Below are 23,253 nucleotides of genomic sequence, written 5' to 3'. Positions count from 1 at the left end.
TCCAGTTCATCTGTCATATTTTTAGGCATCGACAAGTCCTCCTCCACAAGGCATTGTTCAATTTTGTCTTTTTCCTCAGCATTTATGACAGCACCTGTTAACCTACAGAGTGATTTAGCAAACTTTGGTGTTTTGACAATCTGTGATGAGAACTAACAGTGTGATTTTAATTTGTATTTTTCTTTCTATCTATAGAGTTGAGCATCTTTTTTTCATATGTTTAATGCTCATTTTTTTGAGTTGGTTATTTTGAGTTTTCCAGGCATAAAAATCATATCATCTGCCTGTAGAGGTAGTTTTACCTCTTGCTTTGCAATTTGTGACATTCCTAAGTTTTTTCCCTCATCTGAATTGGTGAAGACCTGCAGTGTTCTGTTAAAGTAAGTGATGGTGATGTTTTGTCCTGTTCCTGATGTTACTGGCAATGTCTTTAGTGTTTCATGATTCACTAAGATTCTGCTGTTTGAACTGAAATGTGATTTTTATTCCTTACGTATTAAGGAAGTGTCCACCAAACCTTACTCCGTGGTGTTTCTAAAATCAAGACTGATTTTTTAAAATCAAATCCAAATCTGTGGAGATGGTCCTAAGTTTTCCTTATGATGAGGCATATCATTAGATTTTTCTATTCGTGAACCAGATTCCTATGTCTGAAAGGAGTCTGATCTCCCTCTAGTGAGGAGTGCAGACTCTGGTTCTGAGGAATTCAATCACACGGCTGCTCAGACTGTCCGTCTTCCTCGTTACAGTTACTATGGCCTGACGGTCTGGTTTCCCGATATGATCCGGTATTTTCAAGATGAAGAATACAAGTCTAAAATGAAGGTATTCTTCGGTGAGCACGTGTATGGTGCCACAATCAACTTCACGATGGAAAATCAGATCCACCAACACGGGAAACTTGTGAATGATAAGTAAGTGTGGGACGATGGGCTTTCCTCGGGTCAGGGTGACGGTGTCCACTGGGATGTCATTGGGAAAGAGCCATTGGGAAGATAAGAGTTCAGTATGGCAGGGAATGAGCTCTGAGGATGCGACCATCATCACACCTCTTGTGGCTGCTAGAGACACAGTAATCCTGGTGGCTTGAGTCATATTGGGCTGACCTCTGTCACTCCTGTCTCTTGGCCATGGCTAATTCATCTGAGGATGAGGCACTGGGCTGAGGACAGTCAATCTGGCCATCTTTACTGAGAACTGGAGCTTCTCCATGCTGGACCTGTTATGAAACGACTTTTTAAAATTCTTTCACTTAACGTAACCTCATAGGGTGGGTCAGTATGTTCTGTTGTCAACCAGAGGTGGTGTTCTTCAGGGGAAAACGTATCCGTGTAGTATTAGCCTCTTTGAGGCTACTCTCTGAAAATCTCATGATGGGTCAGGGCAGGACATTAGGAAAGTTTATCCCAGATCACACTCTTCTCTAAGCTGAGTATGGACCTGCTGCTGTTTCCCTTCTCAAATTATACTTAGCAAGCTCCCGGGTTGTGAATGATCAGTGTTTGAGTGCTACTTGCTTTGCGGTGGCATCAGAAATATCATGGCCCAGATGGTTCAGTGTCAAGGACATAAACTGCTCCTTCTTTACCATCACCACACACAATTAACAGCCCCAAATAGTAGACCTCCCCCCACCTGCTCTCAGCTGTGTCTGGCATCCTGGTAAAGTCCCTGCCTGTGGTGACTGTGGGAAAGGACCCTGTGGTGGGGGAGGTCTGGCAGATCCCTGCTGGAGTCTAGTCCCCCATTGCTCTTAATGACCTTAGCAAAGGTCGCTGTTACTTGGGATAAGAAAGTGGGAAGCCAAAGGGGGAATATGACTTCGACAAATATGTGACCTTTGGGTATGGTATTGTATGTGTGTCTTTGTTTCTTGTTTCTTCCTCCTTCTCTTATTCAAAGAAACACATTTTGCATTTGCTTTAGGAAGCAGTAGGAAGGAGTATCATTGGACATGGGGTTCAGATTTTCAGGTGGTTTTTAAAAAAATGCTGGAGCGCCACACACGCATAGACTGCTTGCTCAGAGTGACCTTAATCTGCTCCAGGGACAGCAGCTCCGGCACGGATGATGTTTGAAGCTGTTCCCCCAAGATGTTTCACCTCCGAGATTTTGAATAAGAGCCAGGGCACCTGATGTTGGCATACCAAGGAAGAAATGTCATCCCTGCTTTCTGAGAACACTTTGGAAATGTTGAAAACCAAGGGACACCATGGATGATTAGCTGTCACCCACGATATGACACCACTCCTGCAGAGATGAACTCAGTAAAGGAGTCTCATTTGTGAAGTTCCATGTTCAATCACACCCTACTGTGATACAAGTGACAATGATAGGAGTCGCAATAATGCTGATAGTAATAACTGTGGAAGCCAATGATATTGAGTACTTGTACTGTCCGTGCCAGCTCCTGCTTTAAATGCCTTATGCAAATTATCTCATTTAATTCTCACAAAAACTCTTCGAGTTCAGAACTGAGCTATTTTTCAGGTGGGAAACAGAAACTGAGTGAGGTTGAGTAACTTGCTCAAGGTCACATAGCTAATATAAATAGAAATGTCTGTCTCCCCTCCCAGGATTCCAGATCTCATGTGAATACTGTCCACTATAAATATCATTCCCTTTGGGAGACTCTTCATGTCCACAGAGGCCCTGATTGGCATGATGTTTTCTTCATTAAAAATTTAACTGAAAAGCCAGAATCCTTGTAATTTATAATAGAGTTGAAAGACTTAGCTATGTAGAAAGTGAGGAATTTTAACCCACTCTGTCTTTTTAATTTTCATCAGTTTCTCCAAACTTTCAGTGGCCTGCTGGGTGGAGTGAGAAAGAAGAAAGGGCTAATGAGAGTCCTGGTTTCCCCTCAAGGCTCCAGGACCCCTGGGGACCACAGAGTTCTTGCCAAGGGTCAGGGAATGAGTAGGCATGTCAAGGATTGTTTGAGAGCACTCATGAACACTCTTCCTGTAAACACAGGTGTTCTTCCACATTTCTGTTTCAAATGTGTATATAGATTCCTTCAAGAATTGTGAGAACTAACTACAACTTCTGTGTCTGTTTTAAGAAGTCAGCTTCTTTTCTTGAGTTATGTTGCCATCTGCTGGTCATAACGTGGATAACACCTTTCCTTTGAAAACCCCAAACTTGAGGAATTAGGCATGAATCTGTTCTTCAGCTTGATTGGGGGGCATTTCTCCCCTGTGTGCCAGTATTCCATGTTCAACATTATCCACACTTTGCTGCTTTAAAATTTAGATAAAAATAACTTATTTATTTATTTACTATTAAACTTGGGAGAAAATGATTTCTGTATACACAGGCTTCAAACTTCATCCTTTTGAAACCTAAAAGTTTTCCTGCTGCAAGACCAATCTCTTTGACCCCCCAAAGAAACAAAAAATGCAGACTAGTTTCAGTCTGTTCCCAAAGCATTGTCTGCTGCCTCCTGGTGCATCTTACAGGACCAGGTGGCTCTGAATTCCACACAGCCTTGGCTTCAGAATTTGTGAAGTTTTGAAAAGTGCAAGAAAGACAAAATAATAAGTTCATGTTTCAAACCCTGAGACAAAATGTCAGGTTTTCCTTATTATCCATTGAAGACAGGATCAGTTTTCATTTCAGAATACACGTTAACTAATTAATGAACTCACTTGCCCTCTCCTCCCTGCAGGAGACCTCTGTTTGACAGGGTGGGGATGGGGGAAGGGCATTCTTCAGCAATAGGTCATGATCCAGGAAGTAGGGTCCTGATCCCAGGTCTCCTCAGAGCTGCAAGGGAACTTGCTTTGTGTTCTTCAGGTTCAGGATTGGAGTCTTAAATGGGAATGTCCAACCCTCTACACCGATGATTTACCCATGAAGAATCGAAGGTGAGGAGCTCAGAATGAAAGGGATGTTTATAAGATTTAGCTCTAAAATGAAGTAGGGAGAGGAGAGAGAGAAGGCAAACCATGCACAAGAAGAAAAGAGGAGGTCATGTCACACTTCACACAGAAATGTTCGCCGCACTGATAGTCTCTTAAGATTTTTTTTCAACTACTAAAATTACCAAATTTTAGTAAAAAGTCTTTGAAAAAGCTGCTGGTGGGAAATGAGCAAACACACCTGCTGACTTCTAGGTCTGAGAAAACAGCCAGAGCTGAGTTCCTCCTTGACTGGTCAGCAACTAGGTGAGCCGTCTTGGGAAAGCTCAGAACTGTCTCAGCTTTGGATTCCACATGGGCAGGGATAATGCTGGTATGGAATGTCCATCGTATTTCAGAGTTAGTACAATTTCTCAGTAAAATTTGTAGCTTAATAAAGTTCCTACATGTTCTTGTTGGGAGTCTTCCTGTATATTTTATATTTTGGTCATTGAAAATGGGATGGCTCTCCCCCATCAACCATTTGCATATGTTATTGCCAATAATAACAGATTTTAAATTGTTATTTATTTATTCCTATTATTAGTTTATTTAATTCTATTGATTTTTAGATGTTTATTTTGAATCAGAGCTTTTATTCATTCTAACAGTTTTCCTCATTATTGTTATATAATCCCACCATCTGCAAATAACTATTGTTTGATGCCTTCTCTTTTTTTTATTGTGAAATATTTCAAATTTGCAAAGACTAGAGAATGATACAAACAACTCTATTCAGAGCACCTTAGCTTTATAAAATCTATGAGACGTTTACTTCAGATTTTAAAATAGATTAAACTCACTGTGTGAATTTTCATTTCTTCCTTCCTTCCTTTCTTTTTTTGTTTGCTCTTGGTGCTGGGGATGGGACCCAGGGCTTCCACATTCAAGGCACGTGTTCTACTTCTGAGCAACATTCCCAGCCCACTGTGTGAACACCCTTGATACTATTCCTCTCCCTGTCTGGTCACTGTTGTCATGAATTGGTGCTTTACCTTCACGCATGCTTTTGTACTTTTCTCAAATGTTTATATGATTGTAAAAGTTGTCCTGTAGCCTTTCATATTTTTCAAATTTTAGATAAACACTATACTATTATATTACACATTCCTATATTACTATTATATAAATTCTTCAACTTGTTTTTTGCATAAAATCAGGGTTTTGCAGTTTCTCTGTTAGCATAATTGCATAACTCATTTCATTAAATTTTAATTGCATTACATGCATATTCCATAGTGAATTTGTCTGTTCTTTTGAGGGACATTGAAATAACTGACAACTTTTTTTTTCTATACAAATAGTACTGCAAAAAGTGTTCTTATGAAAGATGTTTTCTAGTCTATATACTTAGAAGTGGAATTACTGAGTAGAAGGATATTTTGGATATTCTCACAAGAAACCTGATAAGTTCTTTTTTTTTTTTTTGTGCTGCTGGGGATTGAACCCAGGGCCTCATACATGTGAGGCAAACACTCTACAGCTGAGCCACAACCCCAGTGTGTTTGCTCATGGTCTCTCTCTTTCTCTTCCTTCCTTCCCTCCCTCCCTTCCTTCTCCCTTCCTCCCCCTGCCTCTCTCTCTTTCTCTCTTGGTAAATTTTATTTTGAGATAGAGTCTCACTAAGTTGCTGAAGCTGACCTTGGATTTGCCATGTTCTTGCCACAGTAACCTAAGTAGCCGGGATTATAGGTGTGCATCACTGGGCCCAGTTTACTATATTCTTATCTTTGTTTTTTTCTCTTGCCCCTTTCAAGATTCCCCTTTTATATTTGATATTTAGTTGTTTGCACCTCGTAGGCTTGATCCTTCCCTTTCTCTTCTTCCTTCTTCTTCTGGTATTTACTCTGCTTGAGGTTTTTCTCTTGACTTACTGTTGGCCTTGTTTCATTACTTTAGGAAAACTCTTTGCAGTTGTCTATTCAAATATTTCTTCTGCCAGATTCCCTTTTTTCTCTCTTGAATTTCAAAAGCACCTATGCTGGTCTGTTTGATATTTTCCAGTAGCTCTTAGATACTCTTCTCTGTTCTGCCTTTATTTTTCCTCTTTGTGTTTCAGTTTTTGTAATTTTTCTGGGATTAAAATTTCAGTAATTCCTTTCTTAATTATGATGAATCTACTGATGAGTTCATCAAATGCATTCTTAGTCTCAGTTATTGCATTTAAAATTTTTCCAGCATTTTAATTTTATCTCTTCTTAGCATTTGCATTCCTCTGCTGTAAATCCCCAACAATCATGCATGTTATTTATCTTTTCCTTTAAGAATTAACGACATCAGTAATAATTATATTAAATTCCCTGCCTGATAGTTCAAGTATTTGTGTCATGTGGCTTATTTTTTCAATGACTGTGCCTTGCCATCACGCTGTTTTATTCTTGCTGCTTTATGTGTTTATAATTTTTGGTTGCATGCAGATAGCATGTACCAGACAATCAAGATGAAGTGAGTGCCCCTCCTCCTCTGCTAGGCTTTTGCAGTGTGTGGGGATGTTGAGATGTAGTTGGTAGGTGAACATGGTTTGGATTTTGTTATGATTACCTGAAATTTGTTGGGAGTTTTTTTTTTTATTGAGATTTAATTTACAGACAATTAAATTCCTACTTTTTCATACAGTTCTATGAGTTTTGACAAATGCATATGGTTGTGTAACCACCACCACAAGCAATGTACAGAATAAGGCCATTACTCCTCAGATTTTCTTGTGCCATTTTGTACTTGTTCCTTCTTTAACCCCCAGCCCTTGGCAGCCAGTGACCTTCTGCATGCCATAGAAATGTAATCATACCCTATGAAGCCTTTGGAACTTGCTTCTTTTACTTTGCATAACACATTTGGAGTTTACCCATGTTGCTGCATGAATAGCAGTTTATTTGTTTTTATTGTGGAGCAGTATTTCATGATACGTATGCACCCCTGAATGTTGATTTTCCATTCATCAGCTGAAGGGATTTGGAATTGTTTCCAGAATTTGGCAATAGTTAGTGTTTGACTTAGGATGTACATAACTATATATGTGAATTTGTTCTACTATTTTAGTCATTGTTTTTATCTCATTGTTTTCCTTTTTGCATTGTGTTCTGTTCTTGAAATTCTGCTTTGGTCATTATTTTCAAAAGCAGTAAATGTGTTAAGATCTTTGTAAAGAGAAAGCACGAGGTATCATGATTTCTGTACTTAATAGCCTTATGTGTAAGAGAAAGAGAGAGGAAGTAGGATTCACTGGTAGATCCATCAAAACACAAGAATGTATCTCCTTAGAGAGAGTATTTGATGGACACTGTCACTAGGATTTCCTATCATAGACATTTTCTGGGTTTCTATGAAATAATATTTCAGTATTGGGAAAGACAGCCATCTCCTAAGTCCATTCATATGCTTCTTCCCCAGGGTTCCTGAGGAAGTTAGGGTGCTCCTTATTTAGAGAATTAGAAAATAAAGCTGGAAAAAGCCATCTCCATGCCCCTGTTTTATAGATTCTTAAGCGAAGTCCTAGGGAGGAGAGCTGACTTGCCCAAGATCTCTTAGTGGTCAAGTCCTAAAGGTTGGTCTCTTTAGTTTTTGGAGAATGTTACTAGACCTGGGGAAAATGCCTGATGCCTAATGTGTGTGGAATACAACCAATTATACAAAGTATCAGGCAAGATTGCTTCCTCCAATCTCTAAGGAAATTAGATTCAAGCATGAATTTTCTGAAGTGAATGATCCTTTTGTTTTGCTTAAGGAATTAACAAGGGAGAGACTAGGGCTCTACCTCTTTCCTAAAGGACTCTGTTTCATTTCACTGTGCCTGCAGGGCTTATAGAATATGAATGGACGTGGACTTCCAGGAAACACATTCATTATTTTCTCCCTGAAAGTTGATGTAATGTATGTGAAAGTGAATTCTCTACTTAAAAAAGAAGCCAACTCAAGGGCACTGTGTTAGTCAGCTTTTCATAGCTGTGATAAAAATACCCAACAAGAACAACTTAGAGGAGGAAATGTTTATTTTGTAAGGCTCATGGTTTCAGAGGTCTCAGTCCATGGTCAGATGCATTCATTTGTCTGGGGCTGAGGTGAGGCAGAAAGTCATGGAGGAAGGGTGTGGTGGAGGAAAGCTATCAGCTCAGAGTAGCTGGGAAACAGAAAGAGTGAGAGAGAGCAAGAAGCCAGGGACAGATGTAGTCCAAGATCATGCCACTAGTGACCTGCTCTCTGTAGCCATGTGCCATCTGGCCATGGTTAACACCCAGTAGCTCATTCAAATTATTACAACATCAAATGGATTAATTCACTGATGAGGTTCCAACTCTCATAATCCAGAACATTGCCTAACACAGGAACTTTTGAACTTTTGGGGAGAGGATATGAAAGATTTAAACCACTATCAGGTTTACATAACCTGCCTCTACTTCTGTACCTGCTGTTCTCTCTGCCTAGAATCACCTTCCTCGTCTTTGTTTCTAGAATTTTTCTTGTCCTTCAGGCAAGTTGCCTTATGCCTTACTCCACTGGATCACAAGAGCCCCCTTGGAGGTGATGAGATTTCATACTTCTAACTTGACATTTATCACACTACCTTTTTCATTGTTAGGTTTTCTTTCATCGTCTCTTAAATTAGACTGAGTTTCTGGAGAGTGACACCATCAAACCTGAAATATAGTGACTAGATAATTGGGACTTTGGCCAAATTCAGATCCTTTGTTGGACTAAGCATTGGACCTCCAATGCGGGTAACTGAATTAAGTTCTTGTAATCCTCATTCTGTCGTAGGCCCTGGACCCTCAATGACTCTGAATCCTTAAAAGAAAAGTTCCACAAGATACTTATCCTTTGGCTAATTTTTCCTTCTGCTTCTGAACTTTCCTGAATTAAGCATCTTGGGCCAGTTCACTATGTAAGATATCAGGAGAGATGATTCATATAAAGACTCATAAAGCATGTGCTGGCCCTTTCTCCGTTCATCTCTTTCATCCTTTCGGCTTTTAATAACCCACTTGGAGATACATTTTAAGATCTGCCTGCGTCAGACTCATTTATGATTTATGGCTCTGCTTTCTCACCCACCCTTGGAAGACTATTAAATTATCACTGAAGGCCGCATTGCCAGCCTACTATTATATTGAACATTAGGATATATTAAGACAGGCAAAGGCCAGAGACAGTCTCCAGGAATAGCTGTCCTGAGTAAATACATATGCCATGCAAATTTGAAGTCACAGGCAGCTTCCTGAAATAAAAGGCTTACCAATTGGTTTTTCTTATGGAAATGAAAGCGTACATGACAATGTTTGGAAGCCCCTGTTTTTCAAACTCTGTAGCAAATTTGGCCTAAAGGAAAAAAATATTCAAAATAATTTGGTTTTCTAGACCAATGATTTTCAAATCTTTGTGTAAGTACTATAATGGCCTGTTGCCTCCGATGATCATTATCATTTACAAGGTCAGGTTGGAACCTAGGAAGCCATATGTTTAATAATAACCTTCTTCTTCATTCTGATGTGACGGTCTGGGCATCTCCCTTTGACAAGTACTTACTCTTCTTATTGGGTGGGAGGCCGTTTTGCAGAAGCTAATTTTAGGTGACTCTAGGTTAGATCTCTGAGTAGAACACTATGTGGCAAGATAGACACTGGCCTTCATATGTGTTTGGGAGTGAATTATCTTGGAGCCTGAAGAACAGTGACCCTCAGGTCTCTCTGCCCGCTCTGTCCCTGTGATTCCCACTGTATCCTTGTTGTCTAATGCCTGTTCTTTTCACCAATTAGACCAAAGGGCAGGGACGGTGGCTTCTACTCTATATTAATAGCTCCCAGTCCCATGCTCAGCAGGTTTTTGCTGAAGATGGGAAATATAAGTGAGTGACTAGACAATGAATGAATGAACAGATTGTGATCACTCACAAATGGAGATATAGCTAAAAGCAAAGCTTGCAGCCTGCAAAATTTGACCAAGCAACAGAAGGTGTCAATGAATGTGAGGTAGATTCTTAAATGTGATATTGTTCTTTGTAAGATAATGCAGAAATTGGAATAATGCAAGTGGATCCCAAAGGTGGCTGGACCTCATGATCATCTTGATGACTTACCCCCTTATTAGCTGAGTTTTTTAAAGTGAGAAAGTAATATGATATAAAGTAAAAGTGAAGTTTATCTCATTTCTATCCCCTTTTGCATCTCCTCAGATCCCAGCACTTGTTTCCTGTGTAACTCCCTACATATATTTGGAGAGTATATATTGGAACCACACAGACCATCTTTTTTCTTACATGAATGGTCACCTTCTGTGAACTTTATATTGCATCTTGATGTTTTTCACTTAGCAATGTATCTTTAAGATTATTCTGTATTAACACATGTAGATCAGCCTCATTGGCTATATCATACATGGTATTCTGTTATATGGTGTTTGTCTATCCTCTATCTAGTATGTATGTTTGTTTGTATGTGTGCGATAATCCATTACTAACATTACCAATGTCACAATAAAGACCAGTGAATGTGTCTCTTCAACTGTATGAATAAATATATGTAAGACAAATTCCTAGAGATGGTATTCCTAGGTGAAAGGGAATGTGAATTTTAAATTTTGCAAAATTGCTTCCCAAAGAGGCTGCCTTGATTAAATTCTACCACCAGGGTAAATGAAAATGCCTATTTCCTTACATCTTTGTTGGGGCAATTGTAAAAGTAAAGATTATCAGGCCTTCTTCACCATTGTATTACTTCCAGACCTTATAGGACCAGCCAAGGGATCTGCATGCTTTTAAAGCCTTGGAGAAAGTGAACTGTTACCATATTTTCATTGACACTGTTTCACACTTCTGTGATTCTGATGGGGGAGGGTCCATGGACTCTCATTTGGGAATCCCCGATTTGTGTACAGTACCCCATACAGACCTGGACTGGACCCTGACTTCTGTAGTTCTGAAGGCCTTTCTCACTAATTAACTAAACAGCTAAGAAATGCAGAAACAATCTGGGTTGAAAGTAGTGTTCCAGCACCTTTTGTCATGCGGTTCTTATTTTGTCTTTCTATGTTTTCCATTTTGGTCTCAAGTCTCTTTTCTTTTCCTGGAAGAATCACTCAGAGGCTCACATCTCTCCCACAGGTTCACAAAGATGTACTTTAAGCACGTACTCTTCGAGGACACATTCTTTGATGAATGTTATTTTGAAGATGTTACATCTACTGACACCTATTTCAAAAACTGCACCATTGAATCAACCGTCTTTTATAACACAGGTGAGAAGGTGGGTGGAGTGGGAGGAAGGCAGCAGGGGTGGATCAGTGTAGGCTAAGAACCAGCACACTCAGTTGTAAGCTTTAGGAGGAGGGAAGAGTTTGTAGATATTAGTGCCAAGCCTTAGGGAGGAGAGATGGGCTCTAGCCCCAGGAATGGCACAAATTAGGTACACAGCCTTCACCAAACATTTAGTTTATCTGTGTCTGTTTTTGTCACACAAAAAATTAGAAACCAAAGTTCTGGCCAAGTGTTCACATCTTGATGAGGCTGATGGTATACACTAGGGCCCTTTGGTAGAAACAAAGTGTGACACCAATAAAAACCAGCACTCCAGGGGGCTGCGTTTTTTGCACAGAATACATTCTTAAAGACTTTGCCTAATAGGAATCTTACATAACTCAAAACTTATGTTTTCATGATTAAAAAATGAAAAGAGAAAATTGCCTTTGTTCAAATTTTGTGCGTAAAACAAATGCTAATACTGTTTTAGGAGCATACCATTTTAAGTTTCCATGATTTAAAAAAATCATGAAATTCCACTCATCCACTACTCCTCATTATTCTTGTTAGAGATTTATAAAATATCGAATAGAGTTGGAACATAAGGAAACTAACTGTGTGTTACCAGGGACCTTACTTACCTTATCTCAGTTGAGAAATATACTATTGTTATCCCCACTTTACAGTTAGGGAAACTCGGACTTCAGCAACTTGCTCAAGGCCACAGTTAGATGGGGGATTTTGGATCCATTTTTCAATTATTTGGCCCTAAAGTCTGTGATCTTTCCACTAAACTACTTGCATCTTGTCCAGATGGATGCCTTCTCCCCAGCACCAGCATCAAAGTGTAGTTTATATAAGAACATCTTTCCCCTCCGTGATAACCAGTCTCAAACCATTCAATATCTGGTCTCCCAATATCCCTCGGTTTCTTAATATTCTTATGAGACTTACTTTCTGAATTTCCTGTTAGTCTGAACTTAAAACAATGAGTTCCAGAAATTTACTATTTATCATTAAACTGGGCATGCCTTTTTATTCTTTCATGTTTAATGATGCTTCTTCATTCGAATACTCTTAACGCAGGGGTTTTTGCAAACACTTGTAGCCAGAAAATGTCAGAGCTGGGAGAAGCACTGGGGATAATCCAATTTTATAGGTACAGGTTCAGGGAGGTTGCAGGGGTTTAGTGGCAGGGCTGGCTCCTTAAATCCAGGTGTCCAGGGAGCCGATCTAACCCTCTTTCTGTTAGGACAGCTTGTCTTTGAAGGTGTCAGAAGATATGTGAATTGTTTCCAAAGGAAACGGTTTTTATTTTGAAGAACATGAAGTCTCTGCACAGACTACAGCAGGCGCTCTGGAGTGGATGGTTCCATACGGACCCAACTCTCTTGTGTTCTGCTTGCCTAAGTCGGGTAGCCTCAGAGGAATGGGCCAGCCTCTGTGACCCTCAGAGTCACCCAGTTGGTATAAACTGGACTGTTATCCAGCTGGGGAGATGATGCATTTTAAAATGTTCCTCCCATTAACGTTGGTTTTATTTCTCCTCGTGGTGATTAGAACAGGTCATTGAATGTCTGAAAGTCAATTCAGTGTAAAGCCTCTCTTCATCCACACCTGGTACACATCACCTTGACTCTGAGGTCCCAGCCTGCTCACGGAAGGGGCAGAGCTTCATCTCTGCCTCTCTTTCCCTCTCTCCAGCTCCTCTACACTCTCAAGAGCCAAAGGTTTCTCTCTCTTTCCAGACCTCTACAAGCATAAGTTCATCAACTGCCGGTTTATCAACTCCACCTTCCTGGAGCAGAAGGAGGGCTGCCACATGGACTTCGAAGAAGACAATGACTTCCTGATTTACCTCGTCAGCTTCCTTGGCAGCCTCTCTGTCTTGCCTGGGAACATCATTTCTGCCCTGCTCATGGATAGAATCGGAAGGCTCAAGATGATCGGTGAGTTGTTAGGGTGTCCCATCTGGACTCCGCTGGGCTGGGCCAGTCAGTGGCTTTCAAGCACCCTAGGGCCATGGAGTATTTATTTAAATTAAAGAAAGCTTGTCCAGGAAACCAAGCAGGTAAGACTGAATCTGGTGCAGTTGAACCGAGGAGGTGCATCTGCAGAAGCCCAGGGTCCTGGGGAAGGAGTCTGAGAGCTCTAGCACAGGAGAAGGACTCCCTTTCATTTTCAGGCTGAGAGATTCTGTGGCCCTCACTCATTCTATTAGCATTCAAAATGAATATGAAATATATCTGCCCTTCCTGGGTCATAAGGGGATTTTAAACAAACATGCAAAATGCTCTTAAATGATAGCTTGATGATTTAACATAAATCAGATTACTTTTGTTGTTTAACTATAATGATGGGGCTTTGGAGTTGGACAGACTCATGTTGAAATCTGAGCACCCCGAGACTGTTAGATGAGAACAGTCTTTTACTTCTCTGGGTTTCAGTTTCTTATTTGTAAGATGAGGTACCTGTAGATAGCTGTTGGGATGATGAGGGTTGAACATAACATGTCCCAAGCATGTGCTACGTTTGGCACATGGGAGGCTCCCACAAATGGTAGCTATATACACACACACCTCTCAGTTCCACCAGGATTTGCAGCTGTGTGTTACAGCAATATAATGGCATGCATGGTGAGCCAGAAACAAAAAGTACACACTGAGGACCGTGGAAAATGTACATTAGAATACATCTTACATCCCAGGGCTGGGGTGGCAGGAGACCCATTAATAAAAATGCCATTAAGGATCTGCCCTCGGGATACAGTTGGTCAGGAAAATTAATACCTAGATTCCTAGTACCAAAACTCAAAGGGAAACAAAAATAAATCACCTAGTCATTATATCGGAGAAAATGGGTCAGGTGTTCATGAGAAGACAATCTTTTCCTGGCGTTCGACTCATGTGGAATATTATTATGACAAATAGCAGCATGAATATTCCGAATGGTGAGCATAAGAAGTGCCCGTGACTTCAAGCTTTTAGTCTTATGGGCAGGCTGCAGAGTCGTCTCACAGATGTGAGACCCTGAGCTGTCCCTGCTACAGGCTGTGCCCTGGTCAGTTCTGATACCCCTGAGGGAAGGGACAGGGACCTACTCATTTCTGAAACCCCCATGCCTGGCAAGCACCTGCCGTGCGTTGACACTTAGTCACGTGTCAATGAGGGAGGCCCCTTTCCTGCATTCTCCAGAGGCACCTCGCTCTCAGCAGAGGGTACCACAGGGTGGCATCGTGTCAGCGCCAGGTGGCTATCTCTTTCAAAATTAGCTTTATGAGTCTGTAGACATTCTTTTACCATCCCAAGCTTCATTTTCATAATTGCTAAAATCATCTCTCTGCTCCAATGAGATCATGAGAGCAGGCATGTGACACTTCTGCCACTTGATGGCTGGACTTGAGTCCAGAGTCTGAGCCTGTTGGCCAGGTCTTGAAGTAGCTGGGGAAGGTCTGGGGAAGGCAGGGACTGCAGGGACTGCAAGGTGGGGTGGGTCCAGCTCTCCATGGATGCAGGAGGAAGGCTGGGCTCAGGGGACAGGCTGGGCAGCAGGACAGCCGATACCTTCTCCATGCCATCGAAGCCCCTTCTTATCATCCCAGGTCATACTTGGGCTCCCAAGTTAGAGATCTAGAACTACCATTTAGAATTTCTCCATATTCGACTCCTATGAGAATTTTGTTTCTGAGCTGGATTGCAAGCTCATTTGGAGCTCGGGCAGTGCCTCCTCTAGAGGTCTCTGTACCCTGAGTCTTTAGGAAGAAGCCAGACTCCCAGGGGTCAGTGCGCAGTGAATTCTGGGTGCTCAGTAAATATCCATTCCACAGTGTCACGATGGGACATGGTGAGCTGCTTTGAAACAGCATTTCCCATGCCCCCCAGACCAAGCCCCCCATAGAATATGCAGAGCTGCTCTGTCCTGCTGACTCTCTGGGGCTCTTGGCAGGGTGGAAGTTGCTTCTTGTGAACAGCGGAGGAGAGAAGTTTTCCTAATGAGGCTGTTACCCACTCATTCACTCAGTAAACATTTATTTATGCAGTACTTATTCTCTGCCAGGCTGTGTGGGAAGCAATGAGACTGGAATGGTAATGGAGATAGTCAATATCTCCGTGCTTAAAGAGCAAATGATAGATTGGGAGAGACAGACATGAGCTAGAAATTTCATTTAACTAACACTATGAAATGCTTGTTATAGGTCAGGCTGTTCCAAGTATTTTATCATTATTAACACATCAAGCCCTTGTCATAACCCTTGGAGGCAGGCACTACTTTAATGTACATTTTACAGATGGGGAAATGAGACAGCACAGAGAGGTTAAGTGACTCATTCAGGGTCACACAGGTTTCGAAGTGGTGAAGCTAGAATTGGATCTCAAACCTCTTAAATACAGGGGAATAAATTAGAAAGTGGGAGGACTGTGGGCTATAGGGACCTACAGCAGGAACAACTAACATGGTTTCTTTGAGGGCTGCTGTGGGTAGAGGGCACGGTTCTCATGGCACTTGTGGTCCGTGGGTGCCTGTCTCCTCCCCTTCTAGTTCTCTCCTAGCAATTGGGAAAGAGACCACGGACACCTACTTTCAGCCCTACCTTCCCAGGGTCTGCAGCATCCAGGCGGACAGTTAGCATCTCCCAACTCATCAGCAAGCCGTGGTACTAGCCTTGCAGCCCTGGGTCTGAGGCCAGGCCTCTGGGTTCTTGGCAGCCAAAGCCTGTCTTTCTCTTCAGCCCGATGGCTGCTGGGAAATGAAGCCTGCTTTCCCACTGGCTGTCTGGGATCTGCTTTCCTGCCTCCTCTCCAGCTCTGCTCCTGGGCTGCAACCTGTCCTGCCTCGCCCTGCCCCCACCTGGGCTTCCCGAGCTCCCAGGGTGGACCCACCGCATCTGGCCCGGTCTTATTTTGAGGAGATCTCTCATCATTAGCTCCATCAGCTCGAGTCCTGGCTGAAGAGATCCATCCCCACTGGTTTCGAGGAAGAGACTGTATTGATGGGTGGCTTGAGAAATGTTGACGGGGTTTTCAGAACAAATGAGGCAGGTAGGCAACCCGGTGGTGGCAGCAGGGACAAGGGGAGAAATCACCCTCATAGAACCTAGGGGGCTGGAGGCCTGGAGGAAGAGCCACCTGGCAGGAGCTGTGGTCCTGAGAGGTGAGGCCACTGACCACCAACCAACCAACCAAACAAACAAAAATAACAAAAGTGGGGGGTTTCTAAAACAGAATGGGAGTTGAGGAACAATGCTCCAACCTCTCTCTCCTCCCAGGTGACAATGATGTCCATCAGTCACCCTGGAGCAGAGAAAGCAGAGGGATCTTGGGGTGGAGAGGAGATGGGAGGGAAAAGGAAGCAGGTCAGCCTTTCCTGAGGTTCCCTTTTGGTAGCCCGTTCCCACAGGAATGTAAGATGCATGAGAATATTTTTTTGTTGTTGTTGTTGAAGTTTATTTTAAATTTTAATTTATTTAAAAAACATTTTTTTAAATTAAAAAATTAAAATGATTTTAATTGACACATTTAAATTGTATATATCTATGGGCTACAAAGTGATTCTCTGCTATACATACACAATGTGGCAGGCTTAAGTCAAGTGCGTTGACCTCCTCACCACCCATACTTATTATTTTTTTTGTGGAGAAACATTTGAAATTTATTTTCAGTGATTCTGAGGAATATGATATGTTAGCATCAATATCATCACTGTACCGTACAATACATCTCTGAAGTTTATTCTTCTAACTGAATTCGTATCCTTGGACCAGCATCTTCCTGATACATCCTCACTCCCCAGCACCTGGTAACCACTGTGCTACTTTCTGAGTTCCACTTTTTTAGGTTCCACATGTCAGTGAGATCCTGTGGTATTTGTCTTCCTGTGTTATTTCACTCAACGTAATGGCCTCCAGTTCCATCTGTATTGCTGTAAATGACAGAGTTTTCCTCTCCTTTAAAGGGCTGAATGATACTCCATGATGCATATGCATTATGTATATGTATTATCCACTCATCTGTTGATGGGTATTTAGATGGAGTCTGTATCTTTTCTATTGTAAATAGAGCTGTGAGAACGTGGGCAGGTGTCTGTTTGACATATTGATTGCAAATTCAGAGTGGAGCTTTTTTTTTTTTTTTTTTTTCCTTTTTTTAAACTGATCTTTATGTCTCTCAAGCACCTTGAACAGTGTCTGGCACTTAGTATATTCTCAACAAATACCTCCATCTCCACCACCCCCAACTCTTTTGGACTGAACAGTACCATAGAGTGGCAATTTCAAAATCTTTCCTGGAGGTAAACTCTGGTGACCCATGCAGAAGCCTCTGATCCCATGGCTGGGGTACCATGGAGGGGGATTCAGGCTATATTCTCTCCATGTGGAGGATGGACCTAATACTTCAGGTAACTTGTCCCATTAGGTGTGCCTGTGAAGATGGGAGACAGGACAGAACCTGTGGGTGACAGTCTTGTTTGAGCCATGAAGTTTCATGTTTCTTTCCGCTCTTGACCTCTCTCCTCAGGTGGCTCCATGCTAATCTCAGCAGTCTGCTGCTTCTTCCTGTTTTTTGGCAATAGTGAGTCTGCAATGATTGGCTGGCAATGCCTGTTCTGCGGGACCAGCATTGCGGCCTGGAATGCTCTGGATGTGATTACAGTGGAGCTGTATCCCACCAACCAGAGGTCAGTCCTTCCTGGGATTTCCTTTGGACTTGTTGGACTTCTTTAGCTAGAAGTTCACCTGCCCACTAAATCTTGCAAAGTGCCTGGCCATCTTGGTCTTTCTTGTGCTCCATGCACCAAATATATTCTAGGTTATTGAGTTTCTCTGCATAAGGGTTGGCAAGGTCCTGAAGTGGGCAGTCTGTGGCTCGATAGGATGGGGTGGGTGGTCAAAAGGTAAAAGACAAGATCTAGCTACATCTAGGCAGAGGATTAATATTGAACAATTAGCAAAACCTGTGTCATGCAATCCTCAAGGGAGGTGAGAACAAGCCTGCCCACAGGAGATAAAGGGAAAAGGTGAACTAGAAAACCAAGCGTGGGGGTGGGGCTGGGGAGTGAAATAAAGGTGGGGATGAAGGATGAAGTTCCAGGGCATTTGCAGAGAATATGTCAGAGAAGCCCAGGGTTTACTTTTATTTTGTACAAGCCACATGGGAAAAGGCCTAGTTTAAAGGCACAGGGTCAAGGCCATTACTTGGTAGTTGTTTCTCCACGTGGAGGGGGAATTGTGAATTTTAAGGTGAAGATAAGTGGCCCTGTGGCCAAAAAAGAATGTGAAGGAGTGTGGAAGGTGGGTAAATGGATTTCTAAAAACAAAACAAAACAAACAAAACAAACCAACCAAACAAACAAAACAAAAAAACCTTAATAATAGTCCCCAAATTAGTGACAGAGAAGATGGGATTTGGGTAGCTACACTAAGTCCCCTCCTCCAAAAAAAAAAAAAAAGAAGAAGAAGAAGAAAAAAATTGATCGTTATTTGAATGGGATGTAATTTTATATCTAGGAGACTGAAGAGAAACAACTAGAAACAAGAAAGTAATACTGGTCAGGTGATCAGCAATAAAACTACTTTAATGGCTTACAGGTTTTAAAATGTATCAAAACAAGTTAAAAATGTAACTGAAGCTGAGTGTGGTGGCTCACCTGTAATCTCAGCAAGTTGGGAGACTAAGGCTGGAGGGTGGCAAGTTCAAGGCCAGTAAGAACCTCAGCAACTTAGTGAGACCATCTCAATAAATAAATAAATAAATAAGGGCTGGGGATATAACTCAGTGGTTAAAGTACTGGGGTTTATAATCCCCAGTACCAAATAAATAAATAAGTAAATAAATAAAATAAAATAAATTAAAAAATAAAAAGGAATTGAAGTCCATTTGTAATAAAACACCTAGAAATCAATTTGAAACACTCATAGGAATAAAACTATAATAACCGTAAAACTTACAAAGAGGTAAAAGGAGACTTAAATAAATGTCAAGATATAACTCATTATGTATAAGATGATTTAATCTCATGAAAATGTCAAATTTTATTTAGTTTTTCTCTAACTTATGAGAGTATTTCAGAATTCAATGAGATTTATTTCCTCTGGGATCTTGAAAAAAAATATTCTGAATTTTATTTAGAAAAGCACATGTGAAAATAAATATACAGGAAAATGCTGAAAACAAAAAGACTGGGATTAGGTGATAGTGATTATAAAGGTAAAGAGTTTTTCAATTATAGATAAATATAAAAAGGAATTGTGAGTACAAAAATATAACCACATTCTTAAATTCTGGTATAAAAATATTTTACTTCAGTTGGGGAGCAATGGTGTTGGGAACATTATGTCTGTGTATAGATGAGGTCATGGCAGGATAAATGGCGAATAATAGTTATCATTTGGAAGTGTGACTGAGGGACAGTAACTAGGATTAGGTGATAAACCCCAAAACTTTATGGCTTTCCGAGGAAGTAGGCATTTCATTTTTTTCTTTTGTAGAAAACTACAGGAGGCAGTTTAGGCTCTTTCTATGTTGTTCTTCCTTGTCTAGACTTAATCGTGGTCTACGATGAGACCATTTATGTTTTAGGAAGTAGGATAGAAGGAAACAAGACAAAGAAGAAAGCAGAAAGCCTGATCAAGAGCTTTCTTAAGGAAGTTTCTTAGTAGGTACCATTTGTATTTACAACCCATTGGCTAGAACCAAGTCACATGACTACAGCCAGCACCAAGGGATTCTGGGAAATGTAGTCTTACATTTGAAGAACTATATGGAGGGACAACTAGCAGTCTGCCACAAGGAGGTGTTACTGAGGGAGAACATTACACTTTCTGTTTTGCATATGTCTTTATTATTTTTGCAACAAGCAAGTACTAACTGTAAGTATTTTAAGAACAGATATATTTGAAAAGAGAAGGAAAAAAACTTGAAGGCAATAATTCAAAACATTAATCATTGTGATTGCCTTAAATATTTTCGTATCTTTATATTCTGTATTTCCAAATTTGATTAAATGAGAATGTGCTAATTTTATATTTAGGAAAAAAACTGCCCCGGCCACCCCCCCACTCAAGAAAAAGAACCCTGTTTTATTTATCTAAAAAGGTCCAGAATTTCAGAATTCTTTCCTTTCCTTTTCTTTTGCAGGGCAACAGCCTTTGGCATCCTCAATGGATTATGCAGATTTGGCGCCATCCTAGGAAACACCATCTTTGCTTCTTTTGTTGGGATAACCAAAGTGGTCCCAATCCTTCTGGCTGCTGCTTCTCTGGTTGGGGGTGGCCTGATTGCCCTTCGACTGCCAGAGACTCGAGAACAGGTCCTGATGTGAACAACCTATGGGGAAAGGAAAGATCAAAAGAATCTTGTCCAGGACACTAAAATGCAGCCACATCTCCTACCTGTCATTGTCCACAGGACACCTTGGATAGCGCAGGAGAAGTTGATTTTGAGATCTCTAGTTTAGGACCCACTTCAGTTGTCAATATGTTTGTTACTCAGGTGACTGATTTGGGGTGCCCTGAGCCACTCTTAGGATCCCAGAGCTGTGTACTTGGCCTCAGGTTTCCCCAGCCCAAAGTAGAGGGAGGACCCTTCATTGAGTACATACCTAAGCAAAGACTGTGCATTTCCCTAAGTGAGGTGCAAGAACTTATTTGCATTTCAAAATGAATTTGAGGTTGAGAAACATAAAGCTTCCAGGAGATCAGTGACCTAATGAATTAACTTGCCTAGAAGTTAGGGAGATCACATATTTTTACATTCAAAGGTATCACCGAACATATTTTCCATTTGAAAATTGGCACAATAGCATTGAAGATACTCTGATATACAAAACCAAATATTTAATCACTATCTATAGAGATCGACTTTGCTAAGCGTCCTCAGCTTTCCATGATGACTAGGTGATACATTTAAGAATGACATTTATTGCTGTTTTGCTATTTGAAGAAACTTAACAGGATGAGTATTCTGTAAACTAAGTTTGTATATAACTGTCTTTGGGTTTATTTGCAAATATTGCCAGCATTTTAGCCATATTTTGGGAGAACTTGGTGTTTGAGGTCCCAGGAAATTGGGTGCAATCAAATAAAATGCAAGCACAATTTCTTATAGCCATTTAACCTGCTGTTCAGAGGATGCACTTAGCAAATTAAGTGTGGTTTCATTTAGTCCAGGCACTTTTCTTCCTGTGGGTAGAGAGGTTACATTTCTCTTCTACACAGATGACCTGTGAAGCTGAAGCTTACCATCTTCAGTACTGGTCTTTGACTTGGCTTTTCAACCAGAAACAACACAAGATGTTTTCCTTGGCCTCTGGCACTTCCTTTATAGGCAAGAATCAAATAACATGGGGAGTTCAGGGATAAGGAAACATAGCCACAGTTCTCCCAAGTGTGAATTCTTTCTGTTTGCTTAGCAGTAAAACAGGATCCATATTTGTTACAGTGATGAGGTCCCATGAGACATACTACATGTTCTAGTTTGAGGCTTTTGAAACACAGGCCACTAGCCTGGCAGTCAGGGAATATAGTGGAGTCCGACGTATTTTCCTTCAGTACTCTAAGATGAAATTCCAGTTTGGGACATAAGAAGAGAGTGGGTGAGGTGAGGAACCCAGGACAAACCCCTCTGGCAAAGGTCAGCAATAGACTGAAGACCTGCCTCCAAGAAAAAGGAATAATTTTGTTTTAATAGTCAGAATTGCCTAGCAGCAAAAGCGGCAGTGAGCCCCATAGGGAGTTCCTACCACTGAAGGTGAATGTGCCCAGGCTGGGTGAGTGGCAATCTGCAAGAACTAGTTCTCTGATTTGCTGCAAAGGGCTTCACTTTGCCTATCAGAAAGCTCCAAAAATTAATATAGAATGATAATGGTGTTGAATGTTTCTTCCAAAAATGCTTACCTCCTTCCCTAGCTTCAGGTCATCTTTCTAAAATTCTCTCCATTAACAGGTCAACAGGGGGAAGGAGTAAATTTTATGACACCTTTCCACCTTCAATTTGAGATCAGTTTTAATGGTTAAAATGTTTACTCTGCTTCTCGTATCCCCACCTCTTTATTTACTCCACCTTTGTGTGTGTGTCGGGGTAAGGAAGACCAAGTCTGATTTGACATCCCAAACCCCCTAACTGTACATATGTATATGTAAATATACCATCATGTATTAACATTTCTCTCAGTGTTTTATAGGAGTTAACTAACGTAATGCTAAGTCGATAATGACAGACTCTATGTAATATAGCTGTAATATACTTTCCGTATTCTTGTGATATGAAATACAGTGGCTAGGATCATAAAAGAGAATTGCATAGATCCAGGATTACCACATCCCTTGTAACATTGTTCTTCAATGGATAGTACAATTGAATGAGCAGCAACCACTTAAGAAATGTACAAGACAGAGCTTGCTTTTCTAGTTAAGATGGTTCTTGTAAATTTAAATTATGATTAACTTTTGAGTGCAGGGTGGCTGCAATAATTCATGGGTTAACTCCAGTTGGTTTCCTGGACTCAACTTCAGAATTATCTTTATGGCTCCTTAAACCAACTACCTAACCAACCAAGTGCGACTCCTATTCCATCCATCATGTGGGCATTGGTGAAGGCTTTCCCCCTGGAGAGTTTGCCTGGCACTGGGACCTGGCCACTTCTCACAAGCTGTCAGTACTGCTGAGATTAATGTGTCTTTAAAAATAGTCTCCGTGGCAGGACCTTGGGGGATAATGCACAGCTTTCCTGACCATCCATTTCTTTTTCATTTTGTGTTTTACCCTGAGAAACTCCTGACAGCATCCACGGAGGGGCAGAGGGACGATGTGTTCTTTCATTGAGCAAATCCCTTCATGGTTCGTGATGCATTTAATGATGCCCAGTTTGGGAGTAGTTTCTTTTAACAGTCTCAACTGTATTGTGACATCTCCTGATGTTGATTTTTGATCTTTTGTTTTATTAAAAATAATTAGTGAAAGAGGTGTGCCTATATGTGAAGTTTGTAGCGTCTTACCTTGAGGTCATGTAATAAATAACTCCACTCCCAGAGTTCCCTGGTATATGTTACTTCATGAAAAAAAATAATAAAAATAACTAATAAAATCTTTAAGAACTGGGGTTAGAGATTGTTTCCAGGCACTAAGG

At 41.0% G+C, this 23,253-nt stretch overlaps 1 pseudogene; it reads left to right on the top strand.

The window, feature by feature from the left end:
• LOC144372259 (synaptic vesicle glycoprotein 2B-like) overlaps nt 1-23,088 on the top strand; it is a 51,121-nt pseudogene extending 28,033 nt beyond the window's left edge.
• The last annotated feature ends 165 nt before the right edge of the window (nt 23,089-23,253 follow it).

The sequence above is a fragment of the Ictidomys tridecemlineatus genome (assembly GCF_052094955.1).
Source record: "Ictidomys tridecemlineatus isolate mIctTri1 chromosome 5 unlocalized genomic scaffold, mIctTri1.hap1 SUPER_5_unloc_2, whole genome shotgun sequence".
Taxonomy (NCBI): Eukaryota; Metazoa; Chordata; class Mammalia; order Rodentia; family Sciuridae; genus Ictidomys; species Ictidomys tridecemlineatus.
The sequence above is the reverse complement of the archived record's forward strand: the minus strand, read 5'-3'. Positions and strand labels throughout refer to the sequence as shown.